The sequence below is a fragment of the Brienomyrus brachyistius genome, chromosome 20, assembly GCF_023856365.1.
Source record: "Brienomyrus brachyistius isolate T26 chromosome 20, BBRACH_0.4, whole genome shotgun sequence".
NCBI classification, from domain to species: Eukaryota; Metazoa; Chordata; class Actinopteri; order Osteoglossiformes; family Mormyridae; genus Brienomyrus; species Brienomyrus brachyistius.
Genome location: NC_064552.1, coordinates 4,086,176 through 4,108,190, shown reverse-complemented (window position 1 = coordinate 4,108,190; position 22,015 = coordinate 4,086,176). Strand labels below are relative to the sequence as shown.

General features: G+C 47.6%; 1 pseudogene; it reads right to left on the bottom strand.

Annotated features, from left to right (window-relative positions):
* LOC125716073 (zinc finger matrin-type protein 4-like) overlaps positions 1-18,293 on the bottom strand; it is a 24,050-nt pseudogene extending 5,757 nt beyond the window's left edge.
* Between the last annotated feature and the right edge of the window lie 3,722 nt (positions 18,294-22,015).

The window sequence follows — 22,015 nt, the reverse complement described above, 5'->3', positions numbered from 1 at the left end:
TGTGTCAGATGGAGTGGTGCAGGGTCCATAGTCTTATTTATTTTTCACTAAACAGACAACTTGGGGGGACAGTCCTGGGACCAGCTGAAGGAAAACCATTAAAAAAAGAATACTGACTAGCACCCTCATGAGTGCCCCCCTCTTACCCCGCTACCCAGTTTCTAACGAGCTAGTTAGCGCGAGTCAGGGCTGCAGTTACATACTGCAGCCACCTGGATTTATGCAGGGGGCCGTTAATTCCACTTACGGGTAATTATCGTTGACTACAGAGAGATTGGGGTGGGGGCTATTGGATGGGGTGGGCGTGTGAAAAATGGGCCAAAGTTTTGCTTTTATCTGGATATTTCTGCTTTTTCAAGGCAACGGGGAGATAAACAAATGAGAGACCAAACTGGAGACAGTTTCTCCAGCAGCATACGGGCACACAGCATGCCGGGCCAGAGAAGTGCATTATGGGAAAGGCCAGCCGCCAGCACATCCCCACCGTGGGCCCAGTCTACGCTTTCACATGCAGCCACAATCCCCTTAAAAGCAGGAACCATCTGGAAGGATGGGATGCGCGGTGCCACTGGGCCCGGACCTAATTCCCGCTCTCGCTTCCGCATTCCGCGGTCGCCATATTCCGGCTGTGGCACGGCGCGTGATGATTTCAATAACATCTCAGGATTCGGGGGCCGTGCCAGGCAGGCATGTGCGTGTTTACACAAAATCTGCCGACTACAAGCTTTAAAAATGTAACGTGTGAATGTAACGTGTGATGGTGAATGTGAGCCACACACCTAAAACAGGATTAAAGTGGTGAAATAAAGTCACCGGGCCTGATTTCTTTGCTAAAATACCCAGTTTTAAATGCCCAGCTAAACCAAGAAAAAATGAGAAAATGGGTTTATGCATCTCATTGAAAGTTTCCAACAGGAGAGTCCCTGCTGTGGGACAGGGGGTACATACCGGGTTGTCTGGCTCAGTCTCTTGGAGGGAGGCCCCCCGTCTTCAGGGTGCAGCATGTAGAAGAGACGTACCTTGTTGGCATGCTTCTTACTCTGGGTCGGGAGAGGGGAGAGAAGAAGGAGATTTAGATGCCAGTGGAGGATTTCCAGAAGCTCGTCAGTTTGACTCCTGCAAAAAAGAACCTCAGTCCTGTTTTTGCAGCAACAGCTAAACCTCAGCAGCCGGAGATGCTGTACGACTAACAGCAGTGTGTGGTGGGAGAGGTTGAGGGTGCATCTCCTGTCAGAGAACCTGCGATCTGCTGCCAAACTGGGGAAGAGACTCAGCAGCAACCTGACACCCGTGTGACACGCAGCAAGGCGTCCGCGTGCTCGTTAACGTCACTCGCGTCACTTCACACGACAACAGGTGCTGCGTGAGGCTCCGCTGTGGGACGTACGCTGAGCCAACGCTAGGTTTATTTCTCAGCAGGGGGTGGGTGGGGGGGCGGCGGGGGGGCGGTCCATGCAAAAGTGGAGAAGAGAGAGGTGTGCCCACAGATCAGAAAGAGGAAGTTAATGGAATGAGCTACACGCCCTGTTTCCTGGTGCAGCAGTTCCACCTGGAGGTACTGTGTGTGTGTGTGGTGTGTGTGTGTGTGTGTGTGTGTCTGTGTAGCAAATGTTGGATAAAACGTCTGTCATTCAGCTAGAAGAGAGAGACATGGCATAACCAAGCTGCCAAAAATCTGCAGATTTTATTCAAAATTTTATTACAAAAACAAAACCAGGGTTATGGTGCAGAAATCAAACAAGAGGCCCACAATCCAAGCAGCTAAAATCACACACCGCACCGCACCGCACTGCACTGCACTGCACTGCACTGCATCAAAAAAAATAAAAATAAAAATAAAATAAATAAAATAAAATAAAAATAAAATAAAATAAAAACAAATACCAAAGTAGCCGCCTCCCTGATTCCGCCCAGTGGGGCCTATTTATCCCTAACAGGGTAATGATCTTAATCACAGCCAGCTGGCATCAATTAGCTGAGGCAGCAGTGACTGTGGGACCAGTGATTAGGTGCCGTTTGCTTGGAAGCTGGCTAATGACTTGCTAGTTTAGACCGAGCTTACTTCAAGACTGAAAAAAAAAACACAATTCCGAATGCCAACACTTGCGAAACGACGGCTCCATCCTCATGTCTCTCACGCCCAATTAGCTACGCAAAGTGAAACGAAACAACCAATCGATTAATAACCGAAGCACGCGCTAGTGATCGACACAAAACCCAAGAAAAAAGTTCTACGTCTTGAGTTGCTACGGACTGGGAGTCAGCAGAGACCCCCCAGAGACCCCCGTCGTGCAAACAGGAGCTACAGAGATACACAGGGGATATGAAACAAACACATTTCCCCTCAGAAAATGCATCCCTTTGTAAATTCTCTATAATCCTCTTAATAGGCCTGCGTGTGTATATTTTTCCTAAGCGAAGTTTAAAAGCACCTCCATTATTTTCGAGAGCCTGTCAGCACTGAGTAATAACACAGTCTGGCCCTCGTTCCCACGTTGGGACAGTGTCAAAATAATTCACGTGCTGTCGCTGCTGGAGGCGAACAGCTCCGGGCGCTGTTGGCCTCGGCGCCGGGGAGAAACCCTCATCTCCGCTCTAAACACAAAAAGTCCGTACACATTTCTGCCAGCTGGCCTCAGCATCCGCCCCAGCCTCAGTGATAGGTGCAGGTGACGCCCCTGCAGGATTCCTGAACTGGCCACTAATGAGACGTGATTACGCTGAGGTGCCCTGGACCGGCAATATGTGTGCATCCCTGGTGGCTACAGTTACTGTAATTAGGCACATGCGTGATTACGGATCAAGATTCAAGATTTCATTTGTTACGTGCGCAGTGATACTGCTGCAGCTTGGAATGTAAATTTGGCTTTTCCTCGAGACTGTGCGAAAAGTATTTGTAAATAAAGGTTCAATTAAATCTAATTGAATTATGGTGGAACAGTGGATAGCATGACCGCATCACTTTCCGGAGAGCAGGTGTTCGAATCTCTGCCCTGGCATGTTCTCCCCATGTCGTCGTGGGGTTTCCTCCGGGTTCTCCGGTTTCCCCCCCACAGCCCAAAAACTTGCTGAGGCTAATTGGAGTTACCAAAGTGCCCATAGATGTGCATGTGTGAAAGTGAACAATGTGTAATTGTGCCCTGCGATGGGCTGGCATCCCATCCTGGATTGTTCCCCTGCCTTGCGCCTTTAGCTTTCCAGGATAGGCTCCGCCCCCACACAACCCTGAATAGGATAAACAGGTATAAAATGGATGGATGGAAGTTAGGGGGGGGCAGGCTGTAAACAAAGGCAAAACAAATGATAAATTAAAGGCTAATGTATAAACAATACTATTTAGAAGCTAGTGTGCAAATGGCAGTGCATACATTTTGCATGGTAGATAGTGTGCAGTGCATACATTTTGCATGGTAGATAGTGTGCAGTGCATACATTTTGCATGGTAGATAGTGTGCAGTGCATACATTTTGCATGGTAGATAGTGTGCAGTGCATACATACACGAAGAACATACTGATGCAGTGAAGAGGCATAATAAATGAACAGACTGTTATAAAGGAGTCAGTAGGTTTGCTCAGATTTCCGTGGATCTAAGGTCTACAAGCCTTGTTTCCACACTGAGGGCCAGATAATGACACAATGACACCCTGTCTATCCCATCCGGGGTATTTCTGTCTCTGCGCTAAGAGCCGTGAGCCGTGTCTGGCTGTCCTTGTCAGAGTGACATGCTGTCACAGGAAAGACACCGTTTTATCTATTTAACGTCATGAGATGGTTGCACGTAGCGTGGCGCCCCCAGTGGAATATCTCTGATGGCAAGGGGACCACTGCGTCGTGCGCTTTGCTAAAGTTTCCGATTCAAAATTACCAAAGTGCATTGCTGCACTGGGAATGGGGGAAAAATAGATGGGGGGCCTCGCGTTTTTTGACTTTCTGCTGCGTACTCAACCGTGTCAACAGAAACCGCATTGCTCTGCATAAAAGTGGATGCTGAGCATCTGCTTAATGAAAAATTACCTTTCCAGCATAGTGACGTCATTGAACAGTAAGACTGACCCTTGACCCCTGACCTCTCACCCCTGACAATGCTGTTCTGGGCATGCTAGCTGCCACTGCGCAGCCCTTTGATTCCTGCTGTTCCCGCCGTGCGAAGGAGCCTGCAAGCTGCGGGGGCAGGAATCATCTTCGACGGCACTGTCTGCTAAAAATACACAGCCAGTTTATTTTATACACCTTTCAGTGCACGCATGTGCCGTTAGCTTATGTAATGCAGCAGTCCCACAAACAGGGGGCAGCAAAGGGAGTAGGGGCATTTGTGAATGAGTGCGTGCTGGCAAAAGCCCCGCGGGTCTCTCCGGGCCTCGGAGAGAGAGACGGAGACAGGGATCAGAAAGTAAGGGGCGCCTTTGCGTCCCGAAAAAGAGATAGAACGAGCCTGTGTTACGGAAGGAGTCTACGGCAGACGAGCCGCGCTTCGTAGGAGCGCACACGCTTTGCTGTGCAGGAGGAGTAAGGAGTACCGCAGCCCGGGTGATGAGAAAACGCGGGGTGGGGGAGGGGGGCCTCGGTTAGTCTCTCACGAGCTGTCAGGCAGAAGTGACTGGCACTATTTCATAAATGTACATTAAAAAAGAAAAGTCCGGACATCTAAAAGCAGTTTGAGGTTTCCTGATGAGCTACGGAGTGAGAGTGTAGTTTTAAACCCCAGAGGCGGGGGGCGGGGGGGGGGCTTTAATCAGTGAGGGGAAGGTCCAGAAATTTCCATTTCCATCATCTTTCCTCTCGCCGTCTGCCTCAGAGCCACTCGAGGAATGGAACAGAAGCCTTCGCTCTCAGGGTGGGGGGGTACAAGGTCCCTCTCAGTGCTGGAGGCACAGGCTGTACCCTCCAGCCCCCGCCCCCATTTACCCTTTTAAGAGCATCTCTCCATCCATCCTACCAGGGACCTACCTCATCACAGGTGTCTCTGATATCAGAATTCAGATGCAGCCCCCTGTACAGTCCCCTGCAGCCCCTGTATTTACCTTCCAAAGACCATAAGAGAGTTACTAATGCTTTACCAAGGTGAGTCAGCAGGGTGGCATGGTATTAAGGAACTGCACTGATTATCAGAAGGCTGCTGGACTGAAACGTCACCAGAAAATATTACGGAGAGAAGCACTTCTAATTAGTATGTCTTGTGTTTTCGTGATTAAGTGCTTTTGTGATTACGCCGGTGTTCGGGGGAGCCGCAGGGACGCTAGGCTGACTCACCTCATAGTGCGCGATGCGCTGCGACTCGGAGATCAGCTGGGCGTTGCAGATGTTGCAGTAGCTCTCGGTGAACAGGCCACCCTCTCCAACCCCCGCCGACTTCATCTGCACACGGGCACAAGGGGACACGACGGACACGGTGTCAGCATGAACCCCGACTGCCCCCGTACATCAACGTCAGCTCTGTTCGAGCGACCTCCTGTGTGCTGAGCGAGTGGGACTTTTAGCAGGACAAGATGTTATCAGCATGGACCGTTGGAAGGAGGAGTCACTGCGGAGGGCTGCAGAATGCAGACACCTGCATGGGGTGACAAAAGGAGTGACAGGAAGGGTACATTTACGGTGAAGGGAATCTTAGCGAGCTAGCGGCTAAACACAGCGGTGGAACTGGGCACGTTAGCCAGTTAACTGGAAAACGGGGGTCGAACTGGGGTTGTTAGTGAGCTAACTGGAAAACGGGGGTCAAACTGGGGTCGTTAGTGAGCTAACTGAAAAATGGGGTCAAACTGGGGATGTTAGTGAGCTAACTGGAAAACGGGGGTCGAACTGGGGTCGTTAGTGAGCTAACTGGAAAATGGGGGTCAAACTGGGGATGTTAGTGAGCTAACTGGAAAACGGGGGTCGAACTGGGGATGTTAGCCAGCTAACTGGAAAACGGGGGTCGAACTGGGGTTGTTAGTGAGCTAACTGGAAAACGGGGTCAAACTGGGGTCGTTAGTGAGCTAACTGGAAAACGGGGATCAAACTGGGGTCGTTAGTGAGCTAACGGGAAAATGGGGGTCAAACTGGGGATGTTAGTGAGCTAACTGGAAAACGGGGGTCGAACTGGGGGTCGTTAGTGAGCTAACTGGAAAATGGGGGTCAAACTGGGGATGTTAGTGAGCTAACTGAAAAACGGGGGTCGAACTGGGGATGTTAGCCAGCTAACTGGAAAACGGGGGTCGAACTGGGGTTGTTAGTGAGCTAACTGGAAAACAGGGGGCAAACTGGGGTTGTTAATGAGCTAACTGGAAAACGGGGGGTCGAACTGGGGATGTTAGTGAGCTAACTGGAAAACGGGGGTTGAACTGGGGTCGTTAGTGAGCTAACTGAAAAACGGGGGTCAAACTGGGTACCTTAGCTAGCTAACTGGAAAACGGGGGTCGAACTGGGGATGTTAGCCAGCTAACTGGAAAACGGGGGTCGAACTGGGGATGTTAGTGAGCTAACTGAAAAACGGGGGTCGAACTGGGGATGTTAGCCAGCTAACTGGAAAACGGGGGTCGAACTGGGGTTGTTAGTGAGCTAACTGGAAAACAGGGGGCAAACTGGGGTTGTTAATGAGCTAACTGGAAAACGGGGGTCGAACTGGGGATGTTAGCTAGCTAACTGGAAAACGGGGGGTCGAACTGGGGTCGTTAGTGAGCTAACTGGAAAACGAGGGTCGAACTGGGGTTGTTAGTGAGCTAACTGGAAAACACAGGGATGGACCTGGGGATGTTGGCAAGCTAATTGGAAAACACAAGAGGCTGAACTGGAAATGCAGAGCTAACTAGAGAATGGGGGTATTAAAAAGCTTTCCTCATGGTCATCTCCAAACTCCATCATTCATTATTCAGCAGAAGAATGTGTCGCTGATGCACTTATGGCCTCTCAGAGGGACAGGAACATATACATTTAAAAATAAATCAGGTTCTGCGCAGGTGGGGCACTGTGCAGCCCTAGGCTCCCCCTAGTGGTCAGATTTTTAACTGTGGGTAAGGAATGTGGTTTATAGGGTTACCACACCATGGCTGTTTTCTTGCACAATGGTGTAAAACGCATGATTAATAAGGACTAGTGCTCCACACACACACAGAAATGTACAGGCCACAGATTTCCAGGTTCACTCTATAAAAACATGGAATAACTGTGTACATGAGCTTTCATTGGTAGCTCAGCCTAGCTGCCCTTATACCCAGTCGACTGCCCCACTCGTACATCACTTTGGACAAAAATACCTTCAAAATAAAAATAAATTTAAAATTTAAATGCAGTTTTAGGTCAGCAGCACACATAGCGGTACAGTGGTTAGTGCTGTCGCCTCAGAGACCAGAGTTCAAATCTTTCCCAAGGCCCCACATGGAGTTTGCATGCCCTCCCCATGTCATTATGGAGTCTCCCCCCCACAGTCCTAAAACATGCTGAGGTTAATTGGAGCTACCAAAGTTGTGACTGGTGTGTGAGTATCCTGCGATGGCTCGGTGCCCAATCTTCCCTGCCTTGTGCCTGTAGGCTCTGGACTCCATGGAACTCTGAAGATGGATGGATGTAATTCTTTAGGATTAAACCAATAGGGTTACCCAAGAAGAAGGCTACAAGACTGGCCGCATCGTTATTACCGTGACCACATCTGTGACATCCCAACTGCATTTCCATTCTTAGACGCAGAAAAGAAAACTATTTATTGTCTCTTTATTATGCTAGATAGACGAGGGGGGAAAAAACCTCCATCAGAATGTCTTAGGCAATGGTGGGGGGGGTGGTAGTTTTTCATTTTATGCAGTAGCTAAAGTAATATTCGGCTAGGGAGTGGTGCATTCTGGGAAGGTGAGAAGATATCCTGACGATGATAAGGGTGGGGGGAGGGGGGCAGTATAAAGTGAAGAGCAGTGAGGGCCCTCCATCAAAGGAAGCACATAAGAGACCCCCCCCCACCCCCAACCAGAATCAGGAAGAAAGAACAATTCCATAACATCACGGTGGTAGAAGGACATGATGAAATGTGTGTCCCAAAATGGACAGAAGATGTAGGAAGAGAAAAATATCAGAAAGCTTAACACACTTGAGGAAAAAAACATGTATATGCACTGTATGCATGAGCTGGAATTTGTTCTAGAAATAAATACTTGTAACTTTTACATGAACTTTCACACGGAGTTGGTTATATAAAACTTACAGCCCTCTCTTCAGGTCTTCTGAACATCATTCTTCCAAACCATGAATTATTCAGCATGGCCTGGTAAGTTGCTACGTTAGGAGATCTCCGTGGGTTTTTTGTCTGTATTGACGATCGACTTACATATCAACGGTTTCTGATTCCCAAACTTGCTCGGATTCCGGCGAACAGACATGTGTTATAGGAGCTTTGAGTGGCGGAATCTGTCATCAAGGCTCGCGACTGGCTACATGGAAACACTGCCTGCTACATCTGGACTGGCTCTGATGTGAGACTGTCACATGCGAAGTTACCCACATGGTGAACAAGGAGAGGCAACACACCCCCCCCCCCCCCCAGAGCCAATCAATCTTCATCATCGCTGTGTGAGAACCTGTTCCCTTTCAGAACCAGAACTGTAGAAAGAACCCAGAACTGGAACCTAGGACTAACAATGTAGCTGAAGGAATCTCGCGCCATTCCGTCGCTATGGAGACCCCTCAGAGGTGGGTACCAGGCGGGGCTGGATTGATGTTTGGTGGTGTGGACATGACTTGGGGGGGGGGGGGCAGCTCACTCTCACTGCCCCGCCTTCATTTCCCCGCCCCCCACTCATCTGGGTCAGTGAAAGTCACCCTGCCCCTCACACAGTACATGACACCCAGTAGTGCGCAAAATCAAGGCAGGTCTCAATTATCCCGACCGGAGAGTGGAAGTGGAAAATTGTCATCCTGTGTGGAGCCCAGTATTCCCATGAGTCTTCGGACAGTGAGCTGGAAAACTGGACCGCCCCTGATATCATCTCCGGCATCTGCCCGACGTCCCAAAGCACAGGTGCTCTTTGTGTTTCCAAAGAATCTTTTACAGATAGACACTGCATTGGAATGTATATATACAGACACACAGAATTCTGAGGGAAACGGGCTTCTCATGGACTGGTGGTGCCTCATGCACCGAGAGATTCAGATCACGGTACTCGCTGCCGCCGCCCACATCTCTTACAAACAACCACCCAGGATTAAAAGCGTGAAACTTGCAGAAGTCCCATGCAGAGCCGTGTGTCTCAAGATTAAGTGCTTCTGTCCTCTTGAGTTGAGTACTGCCTCATTGAAATCCATTGGTCTAGCAGTCTGGTTTCACACTCACACACACGCACACACACACACACACATACAATCAGGTTTGTAATTGTATCTTTGTGGGGACTCTCCTTTGATTTCTATGTAAAAAAACTCTAATCCCAACATGACGACATTAACCCCTACCCAGTCCATAAGCTTAACCAAAGTAACCAAACAAAATATGAGACCTTTGGCATTTTTAGTTTTTTGATTGCATTCACAGGTATTTGAGGGACCTGAAAAATGGTCCTCACAACTTAAAAAAAAAAATCAGGTTTTCATTGTGGGGGACATTTGGTCCCTACAATGTAACATAACCCTAATCCACACACACACAGACACACAAACTATGTACAGGCACCAACATGCTCAGTTGCCATGACCTTTCACCCAAGGTTTCCTTCTCATATCTCTAACTAACCTTCCCGTCTCTAAACACCAAGCCAGCTGCTTCCTACACGCGTATAAAAATCCCACAAGCATGTGGTCATATACAGACATCCATACCCACGTAGACGCCCCCACAAACAACAGACAGACGCCTATGCTGAGGCACGGATACACGCCAACGCGTGACACGTGAAGCCCAGCACACGGGCAAGCATGTGTGGCAAACGCTCACCCAAACGGGGGTCACCATGGTGACCCAGGAGTCACGTCTTAAATCCCCCAGTTCTGGGACAAGCCCACCCGTCAGGAGAGAGAGCAGGGGGTATGTACCCAACTGGAAGATTCAGTTACCCCGCAGAGCACTCTGTCATAGCATATTAAGGGTATCTCTGCATTTCCCCAGATTCATCCCAACACCCTGCACAGCTGACCTTGACTAACATAAAAATAAGGGACAGTGCTGCACTTTCAGTGTGTCCCTCAGTGACTAAGGATGCTGTGCTTGTGGCCAGGAGGTTGTTGGTTCAAATCCCAGTGTGATCAGACTGATGTCATGGTTGGGTCTTGCGCATGGCCCTTCACTTCTTATTGCCCTTAGGGCTATCTGACTCTCTTTCTCAAAATTATACACCACTTCGGATACATGTAGCGGCTAAATGTGTGAAATGTAGGTTGTGTGATGATCTGAGCTCCGAAACACACTTATACAGTGTTTACACATCCCAGAAGGTCTATGGTGTCTCCTGGTTTAAAAATACATCACTCTGCTCCTCTCTGTGGAGTAGCTCTCAGCTGGCCTGCAGAGGACATGACACAGCAATGGAGGAATGTCAGCAGGGTGCTGGGGAGGGTGCAAGGAGTGTCTGAAGGAGCTAGTGTGGGGGGCCGAGCCCTGTCAGTCCCAAGTCTCTGGTGCAAATCATTACAGTTATTCTGAGAGGAGAAGCTTCAGACATGAGCCACCATAAACCTCCCAATGTAAGTGTCCCCTCAGAGGCAGCGGAATCACAGTCAGTGGTGATGTTTATCACCGCTGGCACCATACATTTGCATGGACCCCCAAACATCAGGGGCCCTCTGTTGGCCACAACCCATCACTATACCCTCCCCTGATGACAGTGACATATGCAACGATAATAGCTGCTGCATTTATCCAGAACAATTTACCAATTTATAAAAGCTGGATAGTTAAATGGAGCACTGATTTGTTCAAAAGGTACAACAGAATCCACCCTCTAGCAAGTCAATGTAGCAGAGCTCAAGTTGACCTTGAGGCTTTGAAACCCAGGCTTTAACCAAAGGGAGGGGAGAAAGTTTTAAAAATCTGACTGACAGCAAAAGATAATCCCACCCATATGCCCCCCCAGCAATCAGCAGTCTGGAGCATCATGTCACCCGCTGCCCGCAATACTGGGATTTTCCACTAGAAGCAGGATCACCAGTGAGAAGGAAGATGAAGGGGTTTCACTGGAAGAGACCCTGTTAGCCGAGGGGGGCTTAGCCATATTCTGTCCCTTTGAAGGGATAAAGGGGGAAGCGACTCTTATCCTGGGTGGAGATGCCAACCCCCGTCCCCCCGTGGGGGGGGGGCATATTCCGCCTGGGTCTGTGCACCATGCTGTCAGCCTGAGAAGACGGGGGTGCGGGTGGGGTGAATGACTGTTTGTTTGTTTTTTCCTTTTAATCCACCTTTTTTGTCATTCTGTGGCTGATATATCTGCAAATGATGCTGCTCTGTACACCCCCCGCCCCCCCCCCCCCCCCCCCCCCCCGTTGCCCATAAACCTAAAAAAATACGCATTAAACACAAGCGAGACCTGGGCTTCGGCTTGGTATTTTCCGCCCTCGTTCCAGTCATTAGTTGCACCATTAATTGTTTTGCAGTGAGATTTAGGGAATTTTAATGAGTGTGAAGCTACTGCATTGAACAAATGGTAGAAGATAAAGCAGCCCACCCAAAATGTTTGGATGGGGGGAGGCGTTCCAAAAAAGGCTCATTGGTTTTTTCTCTTGTCAGTATGTGCAGGCTGTTCACTGTATAAAAATAAGTTACTGCGCCTGAACGAGTAAAAAAAAAAAGTTATGACAGGAGATTATTGCTGCTGAGAGACTCCACTCGTCTGGGAACCTGGAAGAGCTAAGAGGATTTAGCTTTTTTCTCCATGGAGGAATCGTTTTTTAGGGGGGGGGGGGTCCCATTTAAAAGCACCTTCCCATGGCACCGGGTTTGGGAGCGCGGCGATTTAGCGTTGCGGGTTTTAAGAGTGCTGAAGAGCAAAAGGTTAATGAAGATGACAGAGTGGGTACTGTATGTGTGCACATGTGTGGGTCAGTGTGTGTGTGTGTGTTAGTGCGTGTATGTGTGTGTGTCAGGGTATGTGTGTCAGGGTGTGGGTGCTCACCAAGCCAGAGACGGAGGTGTCAGCGCACACCGCCCTCCAGATCGGACCAGATCGGAGTCCGGTGGGAGAGGAGAGAGAGAGAGAGTGGGAGTGAGAGAGTGGGAGATAGACGGAGGAAGGCAATGTGTAAAATCAAAGTGTTTCGATTGGTTTTTATTGCAGTCATTATTAATGTATTTTAAATTCTGCTCCACACGTTATTAATTGCAATAAAAAGCAACTTGTTTTTATGCTGGTAAATTTGTGCTCGTCAATTATGAAGTCATACAGGATTATCGAATAGAATTGTATGGAACAAGTGGCAAGGCAAAGACTAATGGCATAAACTCACGACGGGTATTACACGATTCTTTATTATTCAACTCCAGGTTGCTCCGACGAGAATAAACATGTTATCTCCATTTTATTTTATGTACAAATACTGTTACCGTGCCGTCATACCAGTAAGCTTTATAGAACTAAAGTAAAAATTGAAAGAGAAGCGGAAACCAAAAAAAAAAACAACAGACGCGGGCAAACCCATTACGAGCTCTGCAGCGTCGTCGGGAGACGGACGGCGTTGCACGGAGCCACACGCGGAGCCAAACTAAGGCTAGCGCTAAAGCTAACGGTACGCTAATGCTAAGCTAAAGCTAACGCTAAGCTAATGCTAAAGCTGACCATACGCTAATGCTAGATCTAACGAGGTGCTGAGAAGCCACCTACCTGCGTCCCCGATGCGCGGCGCGCTTCAGTATAATAAAACGTCAACTTTTTATGCTATCCCTGAGGTGCATTATAAAGCTTATAATTAAAGCTTTTCCAGATAATTAACAGATTATTACTGCATTTGCCTTTTGATAAGTGTCAAAGACTGCACAGTAGGTATTTTTCCTGGTAGGAAAGTAGCGTGAGTAAACACAAACACAGTGTGTGACTGGATGCCGCCGTAGCATCGAGCAATCATCCCAAATGCTTTGTTAGTTACAACTTTGCGTCTGTTATGGTTCTAAATCATTCATTATAAATTAGTCAGTTGGAAGACCGCACTGAGAGAGCAAAAACGAGCCTATGTTTGACCAAGAACAACAAGAGCAAGTACAGCTTTTCATTGCACCTACAGTCAGTACAGATGAACAGTAGGTTAACATACAGTCTCCACACATACTGATGTGGGATAGAAGTCAAAATCACACCCCCAGAAGTGTATTAATTACAATGTAGTTATACTGAAAAGCATCACAATATATCGTTATACATGCAGAAAAACCTCCCTGACAATGATGGTATGCATAAAACTAACATGTTGTTCTTCTATTTTTAGATCACCTGTCCATTCCATCAGGCATAGAAATTCAGAGAGTTACCCACAATGCATCAGCAAAAAAATAACCACTGAACCACAAATTTCATTGCAAACTGTCATTTCGGCAACTGGAAGGCCCTTAACCTTGCTAGGGTCGCTTGTTGCTCGTAGTTCATTTTCATCTCTGGTGTAAACGACTGAGGAACAGCACACGCTGAGTACATGCCCAAAAAACACCCCGACAAGTCGTCACGGTGCCCGGAGAAGCTTGTGACTCAGCCTGCTGCGATACATTCTGAATTTCCAAGAGAGGAGGGGCAGGGTGCATAGTGGGGAGGGGGGGGGCACCTGTCAGGGTGATCGCCGGGATTCAAGTTGGCCAGGCAGATGCAGTGGGGAAATGACCTGGCATTCTGTGGCTCATCAATCAATCAGGTGTGCTGGCTTGGGACCGACTACATTGAACTCCGGCCATCCAAAGGTCAGTGGTTATGACTTTCTGTTTTTTTTTTTGCTCTGGGCATTTTCCTTAATTATCTGCCACTCATGAAGACAGGAGAGACATAGATACAGAGGTAACAGATCAGTACGCAAGTGGTCAACAGTGCCACCCTCGGCCGGCCTTAACATTTGGGCTGTTCCCATTGCACCCGCTTCTGCCTCAGATCCTGGCATTGAGAAGTTTCGTGTATGGGGAGGGCACAGGAATGAGAAATCAATAGGCCACCCCAGGCCACCCCGGCAGTATCAGCTGACATCATGCTCTGCCCCTACGATCTGCTTTCCTCCGCATCGATGTAGCACATTATGGGTTTTCGATCCTTTTGACAGGCTCGCTCTACGGCTGCTGAAATGTTTAAACCTGAATATAAAGATGCAGGATGTACACTGATACAGGGAGAGTCACGACTGGTGACATACCAACAGATCAACAGCGTTATAATGTAATTGTGGCACAACACGTGTCTGACTCAAATTAGAGCATGGAATTACAAGGGGGGGGGGTGTCAAGAGGGCCCGAGCAAATCCTGGTGCTGCAACTGCGGAGATGTTGGGTTACAGGAGAATGAGTCTTAATGAGGAAGAAGCTAATGAAGCGCAAAGGTCACGCAGCCTGCTCTCTACAGCAGGAGGACCAGACTAATGTTAGCATTAGCCAATTAGGCCTCTGTTAGCTTTTGCCTACACATTTACATAGGTGCTGGTTACCCATAATGCACCTGCAGGAATTCTGATAGGCTGCATCCCCATTACGCTCTGTGCTCACAGTGTTGAGGATAGAGTCTGAGGTAATATAATACTTATTTGCAGAGAGTTACGTTGTCACAGGAGCCCAAAAGGATCGTGTGTCCACCAGACCCACGCCGGCTTGTTCCCCTTTCGTTGTTTTGCATCGATTTCATGGGTGGAGTTTCTTTTTTTAACCGAATCAGAATGAGTATGAAGGAGACTATGAGTATTAAGAGAATGGGCAGCGTGGCCAAAACACGCCCCCCCCTTCCACCCCCACAGTGCGTGTGGCCTCTGTGCCTGTGATTGGAAGGTCGCTGGTTTGAATCCCGTGCTTGGCAAAGTAGCTACATCTCAGGTTGTGCCCTTGAGCCCCCCCTGAAAAATGCTTCAGGGCCTGACCCTGCTCTCCAACCACAAGCGTCACTCTCCTCCCTATATGTGTGTGTTGTTTAAAGAAGGAGAGCATGATGGGACATGCAAAGACTAACATTCCTGTGTACCCGTTTAGATATGGGTATGAATGGTAAATAAAGCTTCATTTCAGGACAGAGTACCAGGGTCAGTTTGCAAGGTACCTGCGTTCTCCTGATGGGGCAGCAGTGTGGGTGCTGATGGATCATTGTCTGCGGCGAGCTGCGTGGTTCCCGTTGTACTCAGCGGGCCGCGATCCCAGTCCCCCATGTACTTTCAAACTGTGAAATCCCAGCCTTCCTCATCACGCCAAAGGCGTTCCGGCACATACAGGGAGCAGACCGTCCAGGCAGGCTCGAGGGAGGAGTGGAGATGGAGGAGGTGGAGGAGGTGCACGGAGCCCTCGGAAACTTGCGAAAAAGGGAGGAGTCACACAATTTGTTTGGCTGGCCGTGAGTCGCAAGTGCCCTCAGCCCCCCCCCTCCCCCTCCCCGGCGCTCAAAGAGCCACTCGATTAAAAAACCGCACGCGAATCTCATTACCGCCTCGGCTCTTTTCAGCGGCGGCTGAGACCCTTTTACGCCAGCTGGAAGGGTGAGGGTGGCTGGGGGGGGGCGGGCAGCATGTTTTGGCAATGTTTATCTTTCACAGGTTTTCATGGTACAGATCATAGAGGGGGAGGGGGAACCTCTGTTTATTTTTAATAGGCTAATACACACCTGATGTAAAGATAGTCTCCTCATCTGAAGCCAGCTATGCCTGTTACCGTTCGTGATGCGGCTTTTCAAGATTTCACACGCACCGGCTTGCGGAGGCAACACTAGCCGTAGCTGGAACAGACCTTGTGCCTCCTGCAAATCTCGCAATGGAAGAGAAAGAGGGAGTGTAAACAGATAGGAGGTGAGCAGAAGTAAAGAAACAATAACAGCCATCCTGTCTCGCATCAGACCGGCTGCTGCTCCCTTTTTAAGCGGAACTTCATCTGATTCACTCGGACCTTCCCTTTTTTTAAGAGTGCAAAGCGATCCGTGAAACAAATGCAGCCACATGGAGAAGCATCAGACACATCAGTAGCTGCATATGGCATGTGAGCCCAATATCTCTAGTGCCTTATGTCCCCTGTGGGGATCCATAGTTTTTCTGCTCTGGCATTGTCGCACCAAGGGGAAGAGTGGCGGTCTGGCCTCGCTTCCTAAGATGAGAGAAAAACAAAGCGTCTCTGTGTTTTTGGTCCATCAGCGACGCAGCTGTAGCTTGTCCTGTAATTCCTTGTCCTGCTTCATTGCAAAAAAGATGTGATGCGTCCAGGTCAGGAGTCAGTGGTGGATCGCTGTGGGTAACAGCGGCACCGTGACCTCACAGCTGTCATAGAGATGACGGTGCTGCCTTGGCCCAACGACCTGCAAGGTCATCTGGGGGCCCCCGTGGCATGGAGCCAGCTGGTACGAAGGAGACTGTAAGGTTCATTCATGGGGGGGGGGGGGTGGCAAACCAGGTGGCACGGGAATAGGAGGACAGAGCAGGGGTGTTATATGGGGAGGGAAAACAGAGATCGGGTTCGCAGTAACACTGAGGAGGATATAGTATAGTATAGTGTAGTATAGTATAGTGTAGTATAGTATAGTACAGTGCATCATAGTATAGCAAGGACCATAACCGTGTGCAGGGGCAGGCGTCAGGGTCCCTCTTTAGTGGAGGAGGCAAGAATAAGGACCAGTGGGCTTGTCATTTCCCAGTTCAGGTTATTGACCCCCCCCCCCCCCCCCCCCCCAAATAAATAAATAAATAAATAAATAAACAACTCACAACTCTGAACATGACCACATGTTTTGCTAAAGCGCTATTAAAGGCTTATTTGTCAGATAAGGCAATAAGACCCCTCCCACGCAGACACAGACACACACCACGGGACGTCGTTCATTTACGCAGTTTGTATTAAAACGCACCGCAAGGTAAACTGCAGATTCATTAACCTCAGCATACACGTGCATTAAAAATCACAACCTAGACGCCTACAAAGAATATCATTTCAGCATTGATGATCTCTGCTCCCTCTCAGCTCGCCTCGGCTAAGACCCCGATACTTTTTTTATTAAACCAAAACAAGACCAACTTAAGCGTTCCCACAGAAAGGTATTAATTTACGATGACATAAAAACTCGCAAACAGTTGAAATACAGATGCACTATTGTTACGGGGTAAATAATGTACGAAAGCTAAAGTTTTATTTTGATTCTAGTTTTAGGTTTTGTTTGTGTATTTTTCATTTTAAACCCGAGGTTAATTTTTGTAGTGCACGGTACATTTTACTTGCATATGCTATATGCAAAGGAACTGTTTAGCAAATTTGTATCCAAAAGTACTAAAACCTAAGCGATTGTTTTCAAATTCAACCCAGACAACTCATGACATTAAATGATTTCATTCACTTAACTTTACATCACTGTCAATGAAATCAGTTACAAATAAGACGTCTAAAAGTAAACGCATACACAATACTCCTGGGTTTAAGTCAGATGGACGAGATGACATTGTTTCATTACGTGACATCGTTTTAATATTTCTGTAGCTTGACGAGCCCTTCGCCTCTCCCATACAAACACAGAAATGAAATGATGCAGCGTGGTACAACAGAAATCCCGCTGGCTCTTTACTACACAGCCCGAGTTTCTTCGGTCAAAGAGTGCGAGACATTCTGAACTAAAACCGGCATCTTAATAAAAACGGCATTTTAACGCCAGCAACTGCAGCACCAGTAACTAGTGTTACCGGCGCATCTCCATTATGAGACGCATCCTGTTTTTTTGTGCAAAAGCCGCTGTTTCAAACTCACCTCCGTGCGCTTCCCGGGAAAACCCACGTTATGTCTTTTATTTTATTTTTGAATCCCAATGTCTAATCTTCAACGATATCTCGAGTGTATCCACAAAAGTTGCGACTCTGTAGTCGCATCCTCCAAAACGACGAGCGGGGTTTTTAAAAAAAGCAACAGCGCAAACACAGGTTGCTGCTGCCAGAGATGAGATACAGTTAATGCCCGGTTCTTTATCGGTGTCGGTTATCCGTGCATCACCGGTGCGGATTTCTAAAGGCTGTGTCAACTTCAGCCCCGCTCTCCTCCCGTATCGCGCTGCCACGGCGCTACTTCACCTGCTTTTCTGTATCACAACAGAAACGGCGAGGGCGAGTGACGGAGAGTGAGTGAGCGTGGGATGGGGGAGGGGTGCGATCGACAGAAATAAATAGAAAAATAAAGGTCTGGGGATGTACGGAGACTACCGGACCACCGGCAGCCGCAGTAAATCCAGGCGCTTGATGATCAGATCAGTTCACATACGCGTCTGTTGAGTCACAATGATGCGGTGCGTGCAACAGAATAATTCGTGCGTTTTTTAAACCACTCGAACAAAGTAATCTATGGCGATGCGATTGAATTACAAAGTGATCCGTTTTACCCCAACCGCCCGTAATAAAATATATTTATTGTGGTAATTGTTACCCACTGTGTGTAAGGTCGTCTCTAAAGGAAGACTATTTCTGCAATTTTATTTTGTTTTATTATGCATTCCCAGCGTGGTATTTTCAAGTAGCCTGCCTACAATACCATATCCGGCTGGCGGGGTGTCAAAGAATAATAAGCGAATGAAGGCGACTACCGAGAAATGCTTTTCTGTGGTAAAGGCAACAAGGATTTTAAATGATGGGTGCGACTTTCTGCGGTAAAGGGGCGCTCACTGTGTTGTATAAAGTGGGGTACAGCCTTGTTGGGATTGCCACCTTGTCTCCACTGCTGTAACTTTCTGACCTAAATGACATTAACTGTGACTTCGCCTCCTGGTTCTACTTAAATTAACACCGTGCCGACGCCTAAATGCCTAGAGATGTAACCTAATTGTTTTTTTATTTGTTTGGGGGGGGGGGGTCTCCTCTGCGGGGTTCCCCACGCCGTCGCACATCAAGCCTGCTGATAAAATCAGCCAATGCACCGTTAGTTGCTAAAGATTGATTCCTTTCAGATCAATACGCCCCGCGAAAATCTGTCCCCCACCGGGAGCCCGCAAGCCCGGCCCATAATCGCTCGTGGGAAACGCGGCGTAGGGGTAGGGAAGCAAATTGAAATCCCAATCAAGCAGAACCCAGCAATCGCTTCCGATACTCGGCATATGACATGTTCGTCGGATAGGATCCTACTGTACAACACAAAAATACTGTAGGCCCATATAGACTGGAGCTGAATTGCTGGAGTGCGGCAGAGCTTTGGAGGTCGGATGTGGCTTTTTAGCTCTTGGTTTCCTTGAGATGTCCTTCACAGACGCAACGCGGTCAAAACAGTGCTTCGAAACGATGTCCTATGGAGACACATTTCTGCCCAACAAACACACACGCTGCGGAGAGAGACCTGCTGAGATGATTTAGCAACTCTCTTTGCTTTCTGTTTGTACCCTTTGTGATTTTGAAGAAAAACGCCGGGAGTTTGGTTACATGGCGCAGTTGTGCCCGTTCATTGCCCGTAGTGACACTCATGTCTATCTATAGATGAGCTTTTTGTATTGCTTTCTTAGAGTTCATTTTATAATGAAGCGCTTTATCATTTAAATTCTGTTCCTGCAAATGGTTACACCCCAGCGCCATGAAGCACATTTAGATTTTACAATGAGGCGTCATTGTTTTCTTTTAATAGATTTGACAGCTGTCTTAAGTGTGGAAGCCAAACACTTCTTACTCAAGACAATTACGATGTGAAGAGACAGAGGAGGCCGATCTATCAAAACGCCCACCAACATCCTATAGATCTATTCTCTATCTTATGGGGGATTTATGATTCAATATTTAAAACCGGAATAATATGTCTTTTGGGATCGAAACACGTCCTTCATAACGCCTTTGCAAAGCAGAATTTCGTGGCACCATTTAATCTCCTGTCTCCTTCAGCAACTCTCCTATAATAAAGGAATCATTTTTGACTGAGTTATTTATATATTAAATGTAACTTCCCGTTAACTTTCTCATCTACAGATTCTTTGAATGTTATGCAGGTCACATGATTCATTGGAGGGTCAGGTACCTGGAGCAGACATTGGCAGAGTAGTCGCGCTACCTTCTCCTCACCTTTCAGTGTGAGGGAATCAGAGGTGGATGGCGTCCAGCGCGCAGGTGGCTAAAATGCGAACCTCCGACACCAAACAGGTGGTGCTGGTGACGCGGCAGATCTATGAGGTCAAACTGGACCTAATTAACACAGCTAGTGGTGGTATTATTCGATAGCATCCGTTAAGCAGTCCTGCAAGTGGCAAAGTATATTTTAGGTGGTTCAAAAGCAGATCCATTCCTTTTAAAGGGAGTTTTAAGGTTTGGTGTTCAGATTAAATAGGAGACTCTTCTTGTGCCAAATGCAGAAGTGTGTTTGTGAGATAGTCTGTATGATGGTGTCAGTAGGGAATTGGAGCCGCTGGTACCCTCCGGTAAGCGACTGGCCACCTCTTACCTTCCGGGACAAAGATAACACTTGGGAATTAGGCCGTAACCCAAGTCCATTGCTCACACTTAATGTCTACCCCGTACAAGCTTGTGTCAGCTGTGTCAGTTACAGGGCTGCAGTTATGCACTGGAATAGTACCATAAGGCGAGGTTTTTTGGCCAGTGCCTCTGGAAAGCACTGCAGAGCTCTGTCGAGAACATTCATTCATTCTTTCTTTCTTTCTCGCTCGAGTGAGGGAGGAAAAGATTGTGCATTCCGGGATCTGTTAGCCTCAGTGCCTGGTACAGGCTTCGTGCTGTGTCTGCATTTGGGGCAGCACAGCACGTCAGGAACACAATGTGTCTGTCTTCGCAATTCTGCTCACCCCTGTTCGCCGCGTTTCGGCTGTTTTCTTTTTTCTTTTTCTTTTTTTTTGAGGCGCCATCGATCCTTTCGCTTTTCAAATGCCGCGTGCGAATTTAAGTGAATAATAATGAATGACTACCTGCGAGTGGCTTTTCTGAGGAAAGAAAACTATTGTTTGTTCCCTCGTTCTCTTTTCATGAAGATGAATAGCGCGGCCCTCTTCAGTCCATTAGTGCTAATTGACAAGCATGACCATTCGCATTTGTTTCCTAAACACTAATGTAATTGTAATATTGCAAAATATCAGTCACATTGCCCGTGTTCATTGACTGTGCTTGCTCGTGTTCTCCACACTGTCGATATAGCATCATACGGTCCGATTATGGGTACAAAGCAGTGTGAGGCGAGACGTGTTGGGATCAGTTTAATCCTCAGCAATTTTTAATACCAAACAAAGAAAACTGTCAGTAGCAGACAGACAGAGTGGTTCAATTGCTCATCCCGAGCGCGTTTTCTGCATCTTGGATTACTATATTGCATATTCTGCATCGCATGTGGGCTACAACAAACATTCTGCATTACTGACTTTCTTAATCTTTAATTTCTCAGACAATGTAACGAAATAGACCACTCAACCCTAGACAGAGATTTATATTCCACCACCACCACCACCCCCGCACCGAGGGATGGCCCCTAAGTCGCTTAAGAGGCACGCGCCCTCCCAACAGTATACAACATTAAGCCGTGTGACACTCATGATTTATCGCGGCTATTCATATTCCTTTTGGTAAATGAATTATTCTGAAAAAAAAAACCAGAACCCACAGAGTACCGGAAAATCAGTTTCGATATAAATCCACTTCATTTTTATAACTGTGAACATGGCAACGCACTTTAACTTATATCTCGCTTTTCATGTGCAAATAAATAGCGTGATATAAACCCCATCTTCGGACTCTGGAGGATTTCATTAGACTTTAGAAATAACACGCTGCCTGGTGCCGTTATATTCAGCCTTTATGTATCTTTATATACACATATTTCCCACTGAGCCTTCATCACACTGATGGCGGTTGATGTTATGCTTAGGGTACAAACAATGCTCTCCATTTCACAATGTCCGATTTTATAAAGCAATAACGTTTTTTAAAATAAGTCCGTTTAAAATAAGTGGCTATTCTAATACGTAACATTTTAATAA